Raw genomic sequence first — 15486 nt, 5'->3', positions numbered from 1 at the left:
CGCTCCATGATCTTCCCCGGCACCGAGGTCAGGCTGACAGGCCTGTAGTTCCCCAGATCCTCCTTCCGGCCCTTCTTGTAGATGGGCGTCACATTTGCTAACCTATACGTTGTTAATTGTTTTTTCTGCCTTCCTTTGCATCAAGATAGCTTTTGGCCGGTTTACCACTAAGTGGCATTAGGAAAATTAGTCACAGTTAAAAAAACAGATGTAAAAACTCTATAAAGGCATGTAGAAAACAGCTCAAAATTTTAAAGGGAAGCAGAGACCACATTTCTCATTCCTAGTCCACAAATAAAACAACACTCTTGAATAGTATAAGAACGGGAATTGGCTATTTTCTACTGTTTAAAATTAATTAATTAAGTAATTAATCTGTAATATATATGTGCAAATTTTCTTGAAAGTTGCTCACATGATTTGCACCGGAATGGGGTGGTGAGATCCAATTTAATACTACAGTTGTTATGTTCCCTTTTTGTAGGAAAAAAAATGTAGGCTCAGCATACCCATGGATGTATTTGCCCTTGGTGCTGTCACTGGAGAAGTGTTAGCAGCTATTTTTAAACAATTCCTAATTTTTTCTTACAAATACACTGTCAGAAAGTAGTACGTTACAATGAGGAACTGCTGACAGTCATCTTGTGCTTGGAATTTTACAAAAGTTTGTGCAGAGTAAGTGTTCAGCGCCTTCTTGAAACTGCAGTTATATACTTTAATTACAATGCAATAATTCTTTATAAATATTTAAACAATACTATAATCTGAATAACTTAAGGAAGAGGTAAAGGGCTACAGGGAATTTTACATCTGGTTCTCTGCCATTCAGGGACAGCCACAAATGAGTTTCCATTCTCAAGTTTGTTTCATCTGCACAATTAATTGGTTTGCATGTCCTGTAAATTAAAGGTACCCCTATTTGGGGTCTTTTTTGTTCCCTGCTTAGAAAAGAAGCAAAGTAAGTACCAGAAACTTCGATCTCTCTCCTTTACTGAAAGTGCTCTTTGACTTTAAACAGACTTCCTTTTTTATTTAACATTAGAAATAACAGGTAACAATTTCCCACTTTTTGCTGGTGTTTTTTGGTATTTTATTGGGGGATCTCAAAGGTAACATCAAAGGTCAAGACTGAACCTGGCTAGCTGCTCTCCCTGGCTCCCCGCTGAGATAAAATAAGCCCTTGAATAGAATAGAGCTGAGGTAAGAAGTGATACGAATTTTTCGTTGCCCTGTGGCCATGTCTACACTTGTCTGGGAGCTGTGCACGAAGCCGGTGCAGTTTTACCTTGAATGCAGCTGTATAAAGTCTTGGCACCTGGGCTGGGGCTGCTCCTGAGGGCACGGTTTCAGGAGCCAGTTCACCCGTGGCAAAGTCAAGCCAACTGATTTTTTGAAAAGCTGCATCATGTAATCCCCAAGTGCAATTTAGCTCTGTTTCAACAGCAGCAAATTTCCTTTGGATGAATTAGAGCTAAATTTGTCGCACTTTTGAATGTCTGTTTTCCAGTGCAGAGTCTGTTTGTTTCTGATGTTTCCAATGCACGACCTGCTCATTTCCATGACGATAACACAGCATTGCGTACTCCAAGTCTGTGCCTTCAGCTTTGTTGCTCCATTCATGTATTCATAGCTTCCAGTGCCGGTACAGCTGTATCTATTCACTTCAACAAAAATAAGTGTTTATAGGCCTTTACTCCTGTTAGTTTGATGCAGCCATTACTTTTGCAGAAGAGTGAGTCATGTTCTGTTGTGGCTCATGCATCACTAACAGCACAGCAGTTGCACACACTCGCTGGAGAAAACAGTTGTGCCACTGTCACTAAAAGTAGAATTGGTCTCTGTGCAAGAGCACAAATCGGACAAAACTGAGATGCTTTGGTTCCAGGTCCTACCTGCCTGTGCGACAGAATGCCCTTTTCATTTTAAATTGAAGAAATCTAATCTGAAATAATTTCAGAATAGAAGTCCAACAATTCAACTCTCTTTAAAATTTTCTCATTGTAGCAGCATATTTTAATTATCAGGGTTTCCTGATGTAAAGCAGAGTAAGACTTTTAAACTATTTATAGAATCATAGAATCATTTAGGTTGGAAAAGACCCTTGAGGTCATGGAGTCCAACCGTTAACCTAACGCCGCCAAGTCCACCACTAAACCACATCCCTGAGCACCACATCTACACGTCTTTGAAATAACTCCGGGGATGGTGACTCCACCACTTCCCTGGGCAGCCTGTTCCAATGCTTGACAACTCTTTTGGTGAAGAAATTTTTCCTCACGTCCAATCTAAACCTCCCCTGGCGCAGCTTGAGGCCGTTTCCTCTCGTCCTATCGCTTGCTACTTTCCATCCTTTACCTCCTTCCCTCCTTTATAAGGAGGGCAGGAGGTAGTTTCTTGTTTCTTAATCCAAACTCCTACCCAACATTAAAAAAAAACACAAAACCCACTAAGGAAAGATTTAATATAGTTCTGGTTTGTGCATAGTATCTCAAAAAAAATTAATATTATGAAATATTCTCCTACAAAAGTAGCCAGAAACCCTCCTCTGTTTTCTAGGTGTAAGTAGTGTTCCCGCTCAGTTTTCAGCCTACAGCTGGAGTGCAGTCAGCATTTTGAAATATTGCCTCCTAAGTCCTCCTGCCAAGAGAAATCAAAACCTTGGGCTTGATCCTCAAGTCCAGCCGAGCTATGCATGGTGCAGGATTCAAAGTCAGCTGCCCAAGGGGCTAAATCTGGCTGCTTGACTTTGGCCAAAGTTGCTTTATGGGAATTCTGTAGGGTGACAAAGACTGCTGCAAGCACGGCTGCAGACCTGGCTGTGATTTTTTGATGTATAGACGGTGAAAAGGAAAGAAAAGCCCAAAAGAAAAAGAACAAACCCTTCTTAAAATACAGTGATTTTATTTCTGAGGTCTGTTTTGCGTGCTCTGCAGCATCTTCCCACTGCATTGTTCAAACCCGATTTTGTGACTATGCAAATTCAGGCTTTCTGAGATTTTATCATACAGTTTATTACATGAAGAGAAAGTACAATGTAGTAGGAAAACAACAAACTGTGTATTGCATCGATGTGCCATTTTGAAGGGACCTGCTGCCTCGCAGCATCTCGTGGTCGGTTGGTAGTTGTTTGAGAACATGGGCCTTTGCTGCCTGCCAAAGTGTAATTCTGAATTTGCATATTTCGCCTCTTGAATTCGGCTGGTAATTCTTACATTTGTGTCTGATGGGTTTTTTGTGTCGTAGATTTGTCTTCAATCATTTTAAGAAATCAAATATATATATAGCAAACAAATGTTTCCAAAACTTCTGCTGTGAGGCTTTTCCTTCACGTTTTTGGACAAAAGAGCTCCAAACATATACAGAGATGTTCTATGATTCTATGTTACTACAGTTATTTCCTAATTCAGGGTTCGTGAAGTCCAAGTGAATCATCACAGACATATAACCTGAACCACAAATAAAACCGATCAGAAGGTTTCTTTGAATTGCTTCCTGTGCAAAGGTTAAAAATCAGGTATTTTATAAAAAGCATTAAAGTTTCCAACATGAGGAGGGTGCCGCAGCCGTGGGAGTAGTTCATGTGCTTTGTTGCACTTTGTTCATTGCAGTTTCTGCTCTTTGGATTTTGTTATATCTTTGCTTGTGTACTGCTGTTTGGTTTTATTAGAAATAAATCAAATTTATATGTAGGTTGCCATCAAATCACCACATAATTGTCTGCTAAATATGAGGTTTGGAATTACGATTCTCTCTGTGAAAAGAATGTTTTCCATCTTTTAGTTACTCCTGTGTTTCTTCACTGAACCATCCCTGCTTTTCAGCCTCCCTCTTGAATTGTAGTTCCTAAAATTGAATGTAATTCCATTAGTATTCTTACAGAGCCAAATGCAACAGAAACCCCTCACTTCCCAGAAACTGCTCTCCTACTTTTGCACATGGTTATTCCATTTGGCTGTTTTGCTCCAGCATCACACCAGGGATGCTTCTTTAGCTGACTGCCATGAACCCTCATGCCCTTTACAGTCATTTTCCCAAGACGAAGTCTATTTGTGTCCCCAGTCTGTTAATTCTGTGAAAAAGGGTAATTCTAGTACCCTGTTCTTTGCTTTCTGTTGTGAACTTCTATTTTTCATTATCAGCTATTGCATTTTTAAATAGGTTTTCCTTTTCTTCATTGGTCTGCCTTCAGTGCCTCCTATTGAACAGATGTATTGATCTTATATTCTACTTACTCAAGCGTGTAGTCAGAGGGAGAAGGCAGCAGGAGATCATTATTTAGATTTGAATAGTAAATAATGGGCCTTATTTATGGTTTTGGTTATATATAATACACTGTACAACAGAAGTCATTCTTTCATTTCCGCCTACTTAATGATAGTTTTTGAGTAATTAGAGGATAAGAGTTCATACAGCAAATAACAGTAAAAGAATTACCCTCTTAAACAGTAGAACAAATTTGTTCAGTAGAGAGAACATTGGACAGAAAATTCACCCATCTTGTGCTCACTGTTATCAAGTGGATGGTACGACCTACTAAGGTCGGAGCTGATGAATTTCAAAGCAAGTAGGTATCTGACCCAATTAACTTCCAGAAGTGTTTCAAGTAATTGTTGAACTCTTCAGGCACATAGAGTGGAATTGCAAGGACAATATTTAAGTAAGAGGTCTGAAACCATTTTCACCTAATCTTATTTAAAAGTAGCTCTGTGGACTGCTGCTGAAGCTTCAGTATCCCACAGCATTCCACAATATCCCTGTATGCTCATGCCAGCCCTCCTTTTTTAATTTAATTAATGTCTGTATTGCACAGTTAGCCCATGTTATGTACGTTGTCCACCCCAAAGCCCTTGCCATTTGCACACGAAGCTCTGAAATACACGTCAATGTGTTCATTGAAACTATGTTCTCTTGCCTAGCATGGCTTAACTTAACATGGCTTTCACTTTTAGACATTCTTGAACCTATACCTACTTTGGATAGATAATAGCCAGTGCTTGTGTAAAGTCAGGCCTGAAAGGCCACTACGAAGTGCATGAACCTCATATATTCTGGTCTTTCCAGCTGCTTGTTCACCACTTGCCTCCTGAACATGTGTAGGTTTATAATCATAGAATCATAGACTACCTCAAGTTGGAAAGGACCCATAAGGATCGTTGAGTCCAACTCCTTTGATGTTAGTGAGTATCTTGGTGCAGACTGCTCTGTTTCTGCAGATCATCCCAGATCAGACTGATCAAAACCTCTGATGTAAAAAGGAAAGGCTGCCTGATTTTGGATGAAGTATGTGAGGGTAGCTGAACACTGGCATAGGTTGCTCAGAGGGGTGGTGGAGCCTCCATCCTTGGAGATATTAGGAACCTGACTGGGCAACCTGTTCTGTGGCTGATCCAGCTTGGGCAGGGAGGTTGGACTAGGTGATCTCAAGAGGTCCCTTCCAACCTCAACGATTCTGTCACCTGAAATAATACCCAATTGCAGGAACCAGCTTCAAGATGCTGGAGGCAGGGTGATCAAGCAGTGCCAGAAATCATCAGTTAACTCGCAATTGTCAGTTCCCTGTCTGCTGCCACTGATGCGAGGGGTTTGCCTGGATCATTGCTGCTGATCAAACACCATCCTCTGGCAGATTTCTGATTAAATGCTGCACGGCTTTGATATCAGAGGAAAAACTGATGATGCAAAGTCAAAGGAATAAGCCCTCGACCAAGTCACAGTGCTGCATATACTGTTAATTCGAATGTGCCTGGGACCATTCTTTGCCAGTGAAGCCAGCTGGCTCAGAGCCGTCATCCATGCTATTAATCTTTCTTGCCTTCCAAAAGAGTCTGGCCACATCTGAACTGCTTACTGGGAGTCATCCCTGGCTCCTGCTAACTCCCAAACTACTCCCAGGAATTGTTTGGGAGAGAGCTATTTGACTAGGGCCAAAACTGCGCTAGGGTCTGCTAACAATTTAAACGTGCAGATGATCCCATTCCAGGATATCGGAAGACTCCCTGGCACTGTTTAATTTACTAATATAAGTGGGGCCCAACTGGCTCTGGATCAGACCATGAGACTCGTTCTTGAAGATTTGTGGGACATAAACTGAAGGAACAGTTTGAAAATGAGGCATGCTGGGGCGCCAGATCTTTAACTGAGTAAATGGTATCTCCCATTTTTATTATAATTTTTGGAGAATTTGCAATGCAAGGGGGGAAGACTTCAATTGTATTATCCATATAAATTTTCTCAAGTTGCGCCAGGGGAGGTTTAGATTGGACGTGAGGAAAAATTTCTTTACTGAAAGAGTGGTTAAACATTGGCACAGGCTGCCCGGGGAAGTGGTTGAGTCACCATCCCTGGACGTATTTAAAAGACATGTAGATGAGGCACTTAGGGACATGGTTTAGTGGGCATGGGGGTGTTGGGTTGACGGTTGGACTCGATGATCTTAGAGGTCTCTTCCAACCTTAATGATCCTATGATTATATATCACCCTTATAGAGCATTTTGCATATAGTAAAATGGCTTTATCCTCTTTCAGTGGGGGAGGAAGCTAACCATTTCCTTGCTCCCTTGAACGTTCTCCCCCCTCTCCACCCTTCCTTTTGGTCATTTAGATCCAACGGTCACTTTGCCAGAGTGACTAGACTCGTATAGTTGCTAGCACTAGACCTCGATGGCCGGGATACGCTTTCTTTTCATGGTTGTGTCTTGTGCCTTTTTGTCCTGTTGCGGTGTCTGGCATCATACCAGGTAGGGGAGGGACACTGTTCTCCTTAGAACAACCCAATGTCCTTGTAATGCATTGAATGTATACCAAATCTTGTCTTATTTCTGACAGAGGGAAGATTTCAAACAGGAGAAGCGGTGAGATTCTCAGGCAAAGCACATTTCAAGTGTTTGTCTCTGTATCTATCTTCCTTTGCCGCTGCTTGGTAGGGTCTTCCGTCAACTAGCAAAACAAAGAATCAATGTCCTTTGTATGCAAGCCTGGAAGAGTTTGTCATCCTTTGACTTTTGGATTATTATAGAGTAAAATTGGCTGGAAAGGAACCTTAAAAACAAAACAGTAGCAATAGATCCTGTATCTCGTCATCTTAAAGATAAACAAGACCTGCTAGAATAACAGGAAGCACAAGCAACCCACTAATCATCCTTGGTGTGAATAATGTCCATGTTGTCCCAGTAACATAAATGATATATCATCCCAGTGTCTAGCGTAATAATGCCTTTGCTGGTGTTGCAGAACCTACCAGTCTATGCATAACGGCAGAACGACAGCCTTTCTGAATGAAATGTGCACACGCTCCTTCTGGCAAACAAACGGGCAAGTTTCTGAGTATCAAAAACACATTATCTGTTTTGTTAAATGTACTAGTTATCGTCTGTAAAAAGGTTATAGTTTCTCATAAATCAGTACTATAACAGCATCAACTGAGATGCAGTCACCACAGTGATGTGCCACAAGGTAGTAGCAATATGATAGCCATCTCCTGGTGGTAATATCAACCTGCTTTAGAAGTGATATTGCCTCATCCTTATTTGCATCCAGATAATGAAGGGGCAAGATAATCTTATTCATACATCTCTGTAAAACACTCTCTCTTCTTGTGAAGGTCCCAGAATTGCCATTGCCTCTTCCAGGTTGCTGTCACAATGGGATTCTTCCACAGTAAACTGCCCTTTTTAGTTGTCCTGGTCTAGAACTGCTGGTCCTCATGCACAAACCCTAAGTAACTGCAGCTGTAATACATGTCTCCACCCTGTGAACTCCCCTTCAGGAGCCATCCTTGCCTGCCAATGACCAGAAATTGCTGTTGAAATGCTGTTCATCACATTGCTGAGTCTTTTCTCAGTCCTTCTGCAACAGTAGGACCATCATTAAGTCAGAAGAAGCAGTGGTGGATCATCTGTGGTTTGACATTCTGTGAAACAGGTACAAGGAAGGAGCACTGGACCTGAAGTTCCTCAGCCAAGTCCATTAACAAGCGAAGAGCAGTGCTGCAGAGGATCCCATGGAAAATGAGCGTTTTCTGCCACAACGTACTGCAGCACAAGTCCTAGCGTGGCTTGAGCTGGTGACACTGTAAGAACAGTGATGTATGTTCCGGTCAGTGTTAGCACTAAGCTTGCAAAATAAGGGAGGGAGACGGGGCAGAATGGGCTCTGTCCATGTCTGCACTTTGAGATTTCAGGTGGTGTTCCTGGAAAAAGTAATAATTTCACATGCACACAGTCCTGGATGTAGTATACCACAGTGTGCTCGTGCCCACAGTATTTAGGTTGTTGTGAGGGAAGGAGGTTGTGATAGCAGAAGGTAATAGTCCAGGATTATTGAAATTTGGCCTGAGCTCTTGTTAGTATGATAAGCTGGTACAGCATCCTCAGCGACATGGCCTCAGATGTGGATGCAGTTCATAGAATCATAGAATTGTTTAGGTTGGAAAAGACCCTTAAGATCATCGAGTCCAACCATTAACCTAACACTGCCAAGTCCACCACTAAACCACGTCCCTGAGCACCACATCTACACGTCTTTGAAATATCTCCAGGGATGGTGACTCCAGCACTTCCCTGGGCAGCCTGGTCCAATGCTTGACAGCCCTTTCGGTGAAGAAATTTTTCCTCACGTCCCATCTAAACCTCCCCTGGCGCAACTTGAGGCCATTTCTTCTCGTCCTATCGCTTGTTCCTTGGGAGAAGAGACCGACCCCCACCTCGCTACAGCCTCCTTTCAGGTGGCTGTAGAGAGCAATGAGGTCTCCCCTCAGCCTCCTTTTCTCCAGGCTAAACAACCCCAGCTCCCTCAGCCGCTCCTCATAAGACTTGTTCTCCAGACCCCTCACCAGCCTCGTTGCTCTTCTTTGGACACGCTCCAGCACCTCAGTGTCTTTCTTGGAGTGAGTTGTTGGCTCTGAGAGTTCAGGGGCTAGTGTGTGCTTCCATCCAAACCCAACAGCATTCCTTGAGCAAATGTCAGTACAAGTTTGACCGCAGTGATGTACAGATTGCTAAAGCAGGTAAGTTCGGGAGAGAAAGCATCATGATTTGACTCACGGTTTCTGTTATACGTCGTGTATTTGCATATGTGTGTATTGAGCAAAATGTGGTTTTGCAACCTTAAGTTTAAATAATCAAAACCTTATATATGGAGTTACCTGACTATGGTTACCAGCAAGTAGCCGTGTTTTCTAAAGAGTGGCAAGGGAGGGGTAATCTCTTTTATTAAATCAGCTGTCATAACAGGAAGGAAAGAATATGTTTGGGGGGGCACAGCCTTGCTTCTGTCACTTCATCGCAGCATTTGTCTTTCTGGGAGAAGCGGGTGGCAGCGCTGACAGACGGGGATTGTACTTACTGTGGGCAACTTCAGTCGTGACTGTTCTTTGGAGGAATCTTTTTGGTATCTCCTGAGAACCAAAGGTGAGACAGAGCAGGTAACATTCCTGTGCTGGTATCAAAATGTATTGACGTGGTTCTTCCAGGAATAAGGTGTGAGAAAAGCAGGTCGCGTTTCTGTTGCTTTGAATCCTTCCTGACACATTACGATAGAAAGACATTAGTTTTTACGTGGTTGTTCATGGGACTCTCCCTCTGGACTTCCAGATAGCTGTTAAGGCATTTCTTTGCTTCTATGAAAATGCCGTGCAGTAGGAAGCAAGGATTATATTAAATCAGGTTGCACTTTATAGTCAATGTCTTTCTCACCTGGAGGGAAGTACTAAGCAAAAAAGTGTTAATAGTGCATGTGTTGTTAGGAGCAAACAATTCTAATGAATTCTAATGACTTGTACTTCCTAAACTGCTATATGAGAAATAATAAAGTCCCCAGAAAAAGGAATCAATCTCACCTTATTGCTTTACGCAGTTTACACCTTATCTGAGAAAAGTGACCAGGCTATCATGCCAGCTGGGATGTTTTTATTTTCACAGTTTTATGCCACTATGTTTCATCAGCCGTTATTTATCATTTATGGTGGGGTTTTTCAGATAATAAACGGAACTAGGATTCCCTATGGATTTGGTTGCTATTCCTTTGTTACAATCCCTCCGTTTAACTTCATGCAAATCTCTATTATGATATTGAGGTCTTGACTACGGTGTCTGCTACCTGTGATGCCAGCCTGCCTGGCACCTTGAAAGTGTTTTATGTTAACTTTTACCTACAAACATCCACAAAACTATGTGTTTTCCTTTAAATCTCTCCTTAAAAGTCTGTCAGCATGCCTGTAAAGTAATAATGATGATAATAATAATAACAACAACAACAGACTATGGTCAACCACGTAATGTAACGGCAGTATGATTTTTCGGTTTCATATAGCTAATATATCTACCCACCTTTGGTTTGTGCCTACCTTCATGTGTCGGTCCACTTTTAGTTGTAATTCTTTGCAATTGTCTTTGCACAAGGAAACACAGCCTGAACTGTGGAGTGGGGCTCCTAAGCAGTGTCAAAAAAACTGATAATATATGTTATAAAGTCTTACCAGTTTAGAACTTTTCAGGTTACAGAGCAAAACTCGGCTGTAAAGTTAGCAAATACATAGCTGTTCAGTTTGTATCTGTATAAATGCAATAGCTACAGTTTTAGAAAAAAATAACAAAAAAGACTGATGGATATGCAGTTATCATCAACACCATCTAGTTGCAGATGTCCCTGCTCACTGCAGGGGGGTTGGACTAGATGACCTTTAAAGGTCCCTTCCAACCCAAACCATTCTGTGATTCAATGATCCCCATTAATTCCATCCCTAATTAAAAAGTAGCTTAATTCCAGGCATTATTTTATGCTAATTAAACAAGTACTGACATTTATTACAGTGCTAATCAGTGCACCTGAAAAATACTGTCTTTTTTTTTGTTATGTGTGATATACACACTGGTTCTTAGACACAAAACATTACATGAAGGTAGGAAATGTTACCCGTTACACTTTTGACACGCATACACTTTTAACCTCTGCTGCTTGAAATCCTTACCTGGCTCGGGACCCTTCAGACCCTTACTTAATTGTCCTTCCTGAAATTTTTCAAATTTCATAATTTCAGGTGTCAGTCTTCGACTTCAGACTCATCAATTCCAGATCTGACTGACAGAGCATTCTTTCTCTTTTTTCTTTTTTTTTTTTCTTTAATTGGCTGCTGTGACAGCCCTTAACCCTCAAGTATAGATTGCCTTTCCTGAGCTCTGCATTTTCTGACTCTCTGTACTCTGATGGAAGCAAATAAATAATGTTGCTTTGCTGCACATCAGCAATCTCGGATAGGAGAACTGTTTAGAGCGGGAGGCAGTTTGGTAAATTTTGTTTACTGTTGCTTTTTTGTAAAGGTCCCTTTACAGGGTGATTGTCCAGCGCAGCAAAACGTCTCAAGACTTAGTTCCTTTTATTTATTGAGGTTTTAGACTTCTGAGGTCTCAGAATTGTCCTGGTTTTGTCCTGGACCTTCATCAACCACATCTGGAAGAAAACAAGCAAGTAATTAGACCTAGGTATAATTGTGCTTTTCTTCAGAATGCGTAATGATTGATTTTCCTATTTAGGAAAACTGTTGACACAAAATAGCAGTGACTAATCTATTTCTTATTTCTTATTTTTAGACAAGATTACTCTTGTATTTAGACAAGATTACTGAGAGTAGCAACTTCAGTTACATCTGGATCTCATAGGTTTTACTACAGGTAGGAGACTGGTTGATAAGAGTAAATACTAGCGATAGAGAGAAGTGGAGACCTTTGCTGATTTTATTAGAATTATGGCAATTACCCATAAAAGCTTCTTGACATGTTTAGGAAGATGATGGGGAAATCTAAGAACAGAGTATTATCCATCCTGGGTTAGACCAAAAAGCTGCTTAGTCCAAGATCTTCTTTCCAGTAGTAGCCAAATCTGGACAATTAGAGAGGCAGTTGGTCATGACAGAAGAGACAGAGGTAATATTCATACATAAATATGTTTTGAAAAAATAAAGGAAGATAAACAAGTGCTAGGGCTGGAAAGCTCAAACTTGTGATACCTTCTATAAAGGTGATTTAAGGTATTTTAGCTTCAGAATTAACTTTATGACATTTGTGTTTAAAAAAAAATTATGTGGGTGAGTAAATTGCTTAAAATGGCTCCTAAGTGATGGCATACCTGCACTGTTCTAGCAAGTCTTTATTCCTTCCTTCCCAAATCTGTGCTGAATGCAGAGGACTCTTATGATCCCTGTTTTCAAGCCCTCCACAAATTTATTTTAAAAAATATAAAAGCCCTCTACTATTATAAAAGTCCTCTACTATTTATTTGTGTTCTGATAGCATCTGCCACTGCTATACGACGCTTCGGTACGTGAAAGTGTACAGTCCCTGGTTAGAGCCTGAATAAATTCAACCCAAGGAGACCACGATAACAGAAGTACCCAAAGCTGTGAGTTTTCTTCTACGTACCCCTGGCCACAGGAGCACCCCGTCAGTAGCTGCTTCTCCCCGGTACAATTGTCAGGATGAGTCCTTGTCCTGCCTTTGAGCCTACAGCACTGTTTCTTCCTCAATTATTTCTCGGCTGAGTTACGTAGAGAGGAATAGCGTTTCAGACATCGTGACTGAACGAGTTAGCACCTACTTCAGTGCTAACCAGCAACGTACTAAGTAAAATAAACATTTCAGTTTTGCAAAGGACACTGTCATGTTTTTCAAGCTACTAAAAGTTTATGCAATATACACCTTGGACCTCACATGTGGAATGGGAATAAAGATTGCCGATGTCTTGATTTATGCTCTCTGGCATAGGCTGATCTCTGACCTCCCAGCTGCTTGGCTAATGTCACTTTTTGTAAGCATCGTGGAAAAAAGAGAATTTAAGGAGTTTGATTTCTCAGCTTCTATGGCTACCACGTTTGTCCCAGCTCCCAGGTATCTGAAAGATTTCTCTTATTTCACTGCTTATTTTTAGGTGCCTTTCTTCCCAAGAGCACCCTAGGCTGATTAAATACACCTTAAATGCCAGATAAGTTAAACCTGAAAAATTTAACCTAACAAAACAGAAGTTTTGAAAGAAAGTTGTAAGCTGTTCTTGATATACCTCAAAGTCCCTTAGTTGTTTTAATTATCTCAGCTACATTGTGGGCGGGAGAGGAGTTACTTCTTCTGAGTGCATCTTCTGAGTTTCTCTGCCAGCGATGGTTTGGGGATTTCTCCTGTCTCAGGTGTCTGGATGGTCTTCACGTTTTCTGGTGAGATTATTGAGGCAGAAAAACCTCTCCTCAGTAGCTGATTCAAGAATGTTTGTCTTTTTTCCTGTTACGTTGATAGGCTGTAGCAGATGCCAACTATCATGGGCAGCTCGGAAGGGGAATTCAGATATGTTCCTTTTAAACTAGGAGTTTTGGTAAAATAAGGTTGACCTGCACTGAAAGTCCCAGGTTCATAAAAGCAGCTCTTATTACTCCAGTGGTATTGTGTACATGGTTACAGCATCCTCCTGGTTTCACGAACAATAGGGTTTTTCTGTCACGGTTATACAAGAAAATATAGTGCCATCTTGACAGAGTTACAGCTTTTTGAAAAGATATTCCCTGAAAATGTATAAATGGCCTCAAGAAATTCTCTGGACTGGGAAAGGCTTTACTGTATGTAATAAAGAAGACAGAATTGTGCTATTAGAAATCTTTTAATCAGATGTTCATATTTAATTTTTTTTCTTTGCCTTTATCACTGTTAGCAAGGATTTAGCTGGAAAATTGTGGACACTGGTATTTACAGAACTGGAATAAACTTGTGGAAATGTCTCATAATGGTACTAAAACCAGATTGCAAATGGTGAATTAGATCCACTTTCTTATTAGAAGAGTCATATAAAAGCAATACTGTAGTAAAATAAAGAATTACCCTTCACTCAAAGTGATAGACCCACATAGGTGAACTTCTGTGGGATAATGGAAAATGTGCCCTCCTGTACAATTTGTTACTCAAAGTGAAATGAATTCTGTGACAACGCGTGCTGTCGCACACGTCTCGTGGACGGCGAGTGTGTGTGTGTGCGTGCGCTGTCCTCTTCGGTCTATATGCTCCACATACCCCCCGTGCAGTCATTCCAGGCTGGCAGCACGCCGCGGTCTGGGCTTCCGTGTCTCAGACGCACTCTGCTGTGAGCTTGCTTTATCCCCTCCGCTGAAATGCAGTACCGTGTGATTAAATTCGCTTACCCTAAAATTATTAGGAGTACTGAGGTGGTATTTGTTGTGTCTAAGAGCACAGTGTTTAAGGAAACCGTTTGTCCCTCCCAAAGGAAAAAAACAACAGCTAATGCACACAGAAACTGTGAAACGAGTTGGTGCTGAAAAATACAGTTTTGGTTGCAAAAGCTGCTTCTTCTTGTAGCTGTTTCTCTCACGGCTCCATGTATAGTTTCATGGCGTGCGTGGCAGGCGAATGCAAAGCTGGTAAGTGAACCTTCAGGAAAAAAGGAGAGTTTTGCAGCGTAGATGTGGACAGAGCATTCCTTGCGTTCGGTCAGGAAGAAGTAAGTAGGGAGATAAAGGGGCAGAGGGAAAGCACTGTTAATTAACTGCTCGTTACCACAGGGTGTATTTGTATGTTCACTAGCCAAATTAATGGCTTCCAAACGTACCGCCGTGTGGCACGTTCTGTCGGCTTTCCAGTGCGTTATAATCCTATTTCTGCTTTTTTGTACAGTAAGAAGTTCCTTTTCCAATGGAGCACATTCATTAGATATCTTATGACCAAATCATTTCTTGGTGTAATGTTATATTTAGAGCAACGTTAATATTAAACATGCGGCATAATTACTTCTGGGCAAATCTGTCCTGGGCGAGGACTGAGAAAGGAAGTGCTTTTGCACTCCAATCCTACATGGAGAAGGAATGCAGTAAGATGTACAGGGAGTATATTCTTTGTGATTTTATCTGTTTGACATCCAGGTGATTTTTTTTTAATGGTTGTTTGATTCTCCGGATTACTGGGCCCTGAAAATTGTTGAATGAAATAAGCTAGAGTCTTAAGGTAATTCCTAGTGTTCACACATCCGAAAGGGGAGCAGGCTCCATGCAGCTGCACTGGGAATGTCAGGGAAGGCAAAAGCTGGGAACGCTGTCGGGTCAAACGCCTTCTGCAGCATTGTACGTAGAGAACTGAAGTTGGCAAGAATTAATTTCAGTGTTATCTGCAGTAAATCTTACTGAAAGTGAATGCTAAGATGGTGACAAATACAAACCGGTGAAGAATTTAATCCATGTTCCAAGAAAGTATGCGGGGAAGTGTGGCATTTTTCTCCATTAGGATCTGCACAAGTCCTCTGTTGTCTAATGTGCAAATTGAGCTTTTATCTGTGCACAGACAACCCTGCGCATTTTTGCAAGCCTCATTTTAAAGGCTGATGGATGTATTTGGATATCACTGGAGGGTAAACGTAGGCAAATATTGGTTCTGTGATAGTAGCTGCTGTAGTTCTCTCCCAGCGGCTTGAATTCACCAGCAGAGCTGTCTGGGGACGTCCCGTGT

The 15486-nt window shown here is 41.3% G+C and overlaps 1 protein-coding gene across 1 annotated transcript in view; it reads left to right on the top strand.

Annotated features, from left to right (window-relative positions):
* Positions 1-15486, top strand: part of DTNB (dystrobrevin, beta) — a 198699-nt gene that overhangs the window by 70111 nt on the left and 113102 nt on the right. The window lies entirely within an intron of this gene.

Source organism: Pygoscelis adeliae, unplaced genomic scaffold, assembly GCF_000699105.1.
Source record: "Pygoscelis adeliae isolate BGI_AS28 unplaced genomic scaffold, ASM69910v1 Scaffold89, whole genome shotgun sequence".
Taxonomy (NCBI): Eukaryota; Metazoa; Chordata; class Aves; order Sphenisciformes; family Spheniscidae; genus Pygoscelis; species Pygoscelis adeliae.
This window is presented reverse-complemented; position numbering and strand designations above follow the sequence as displayed.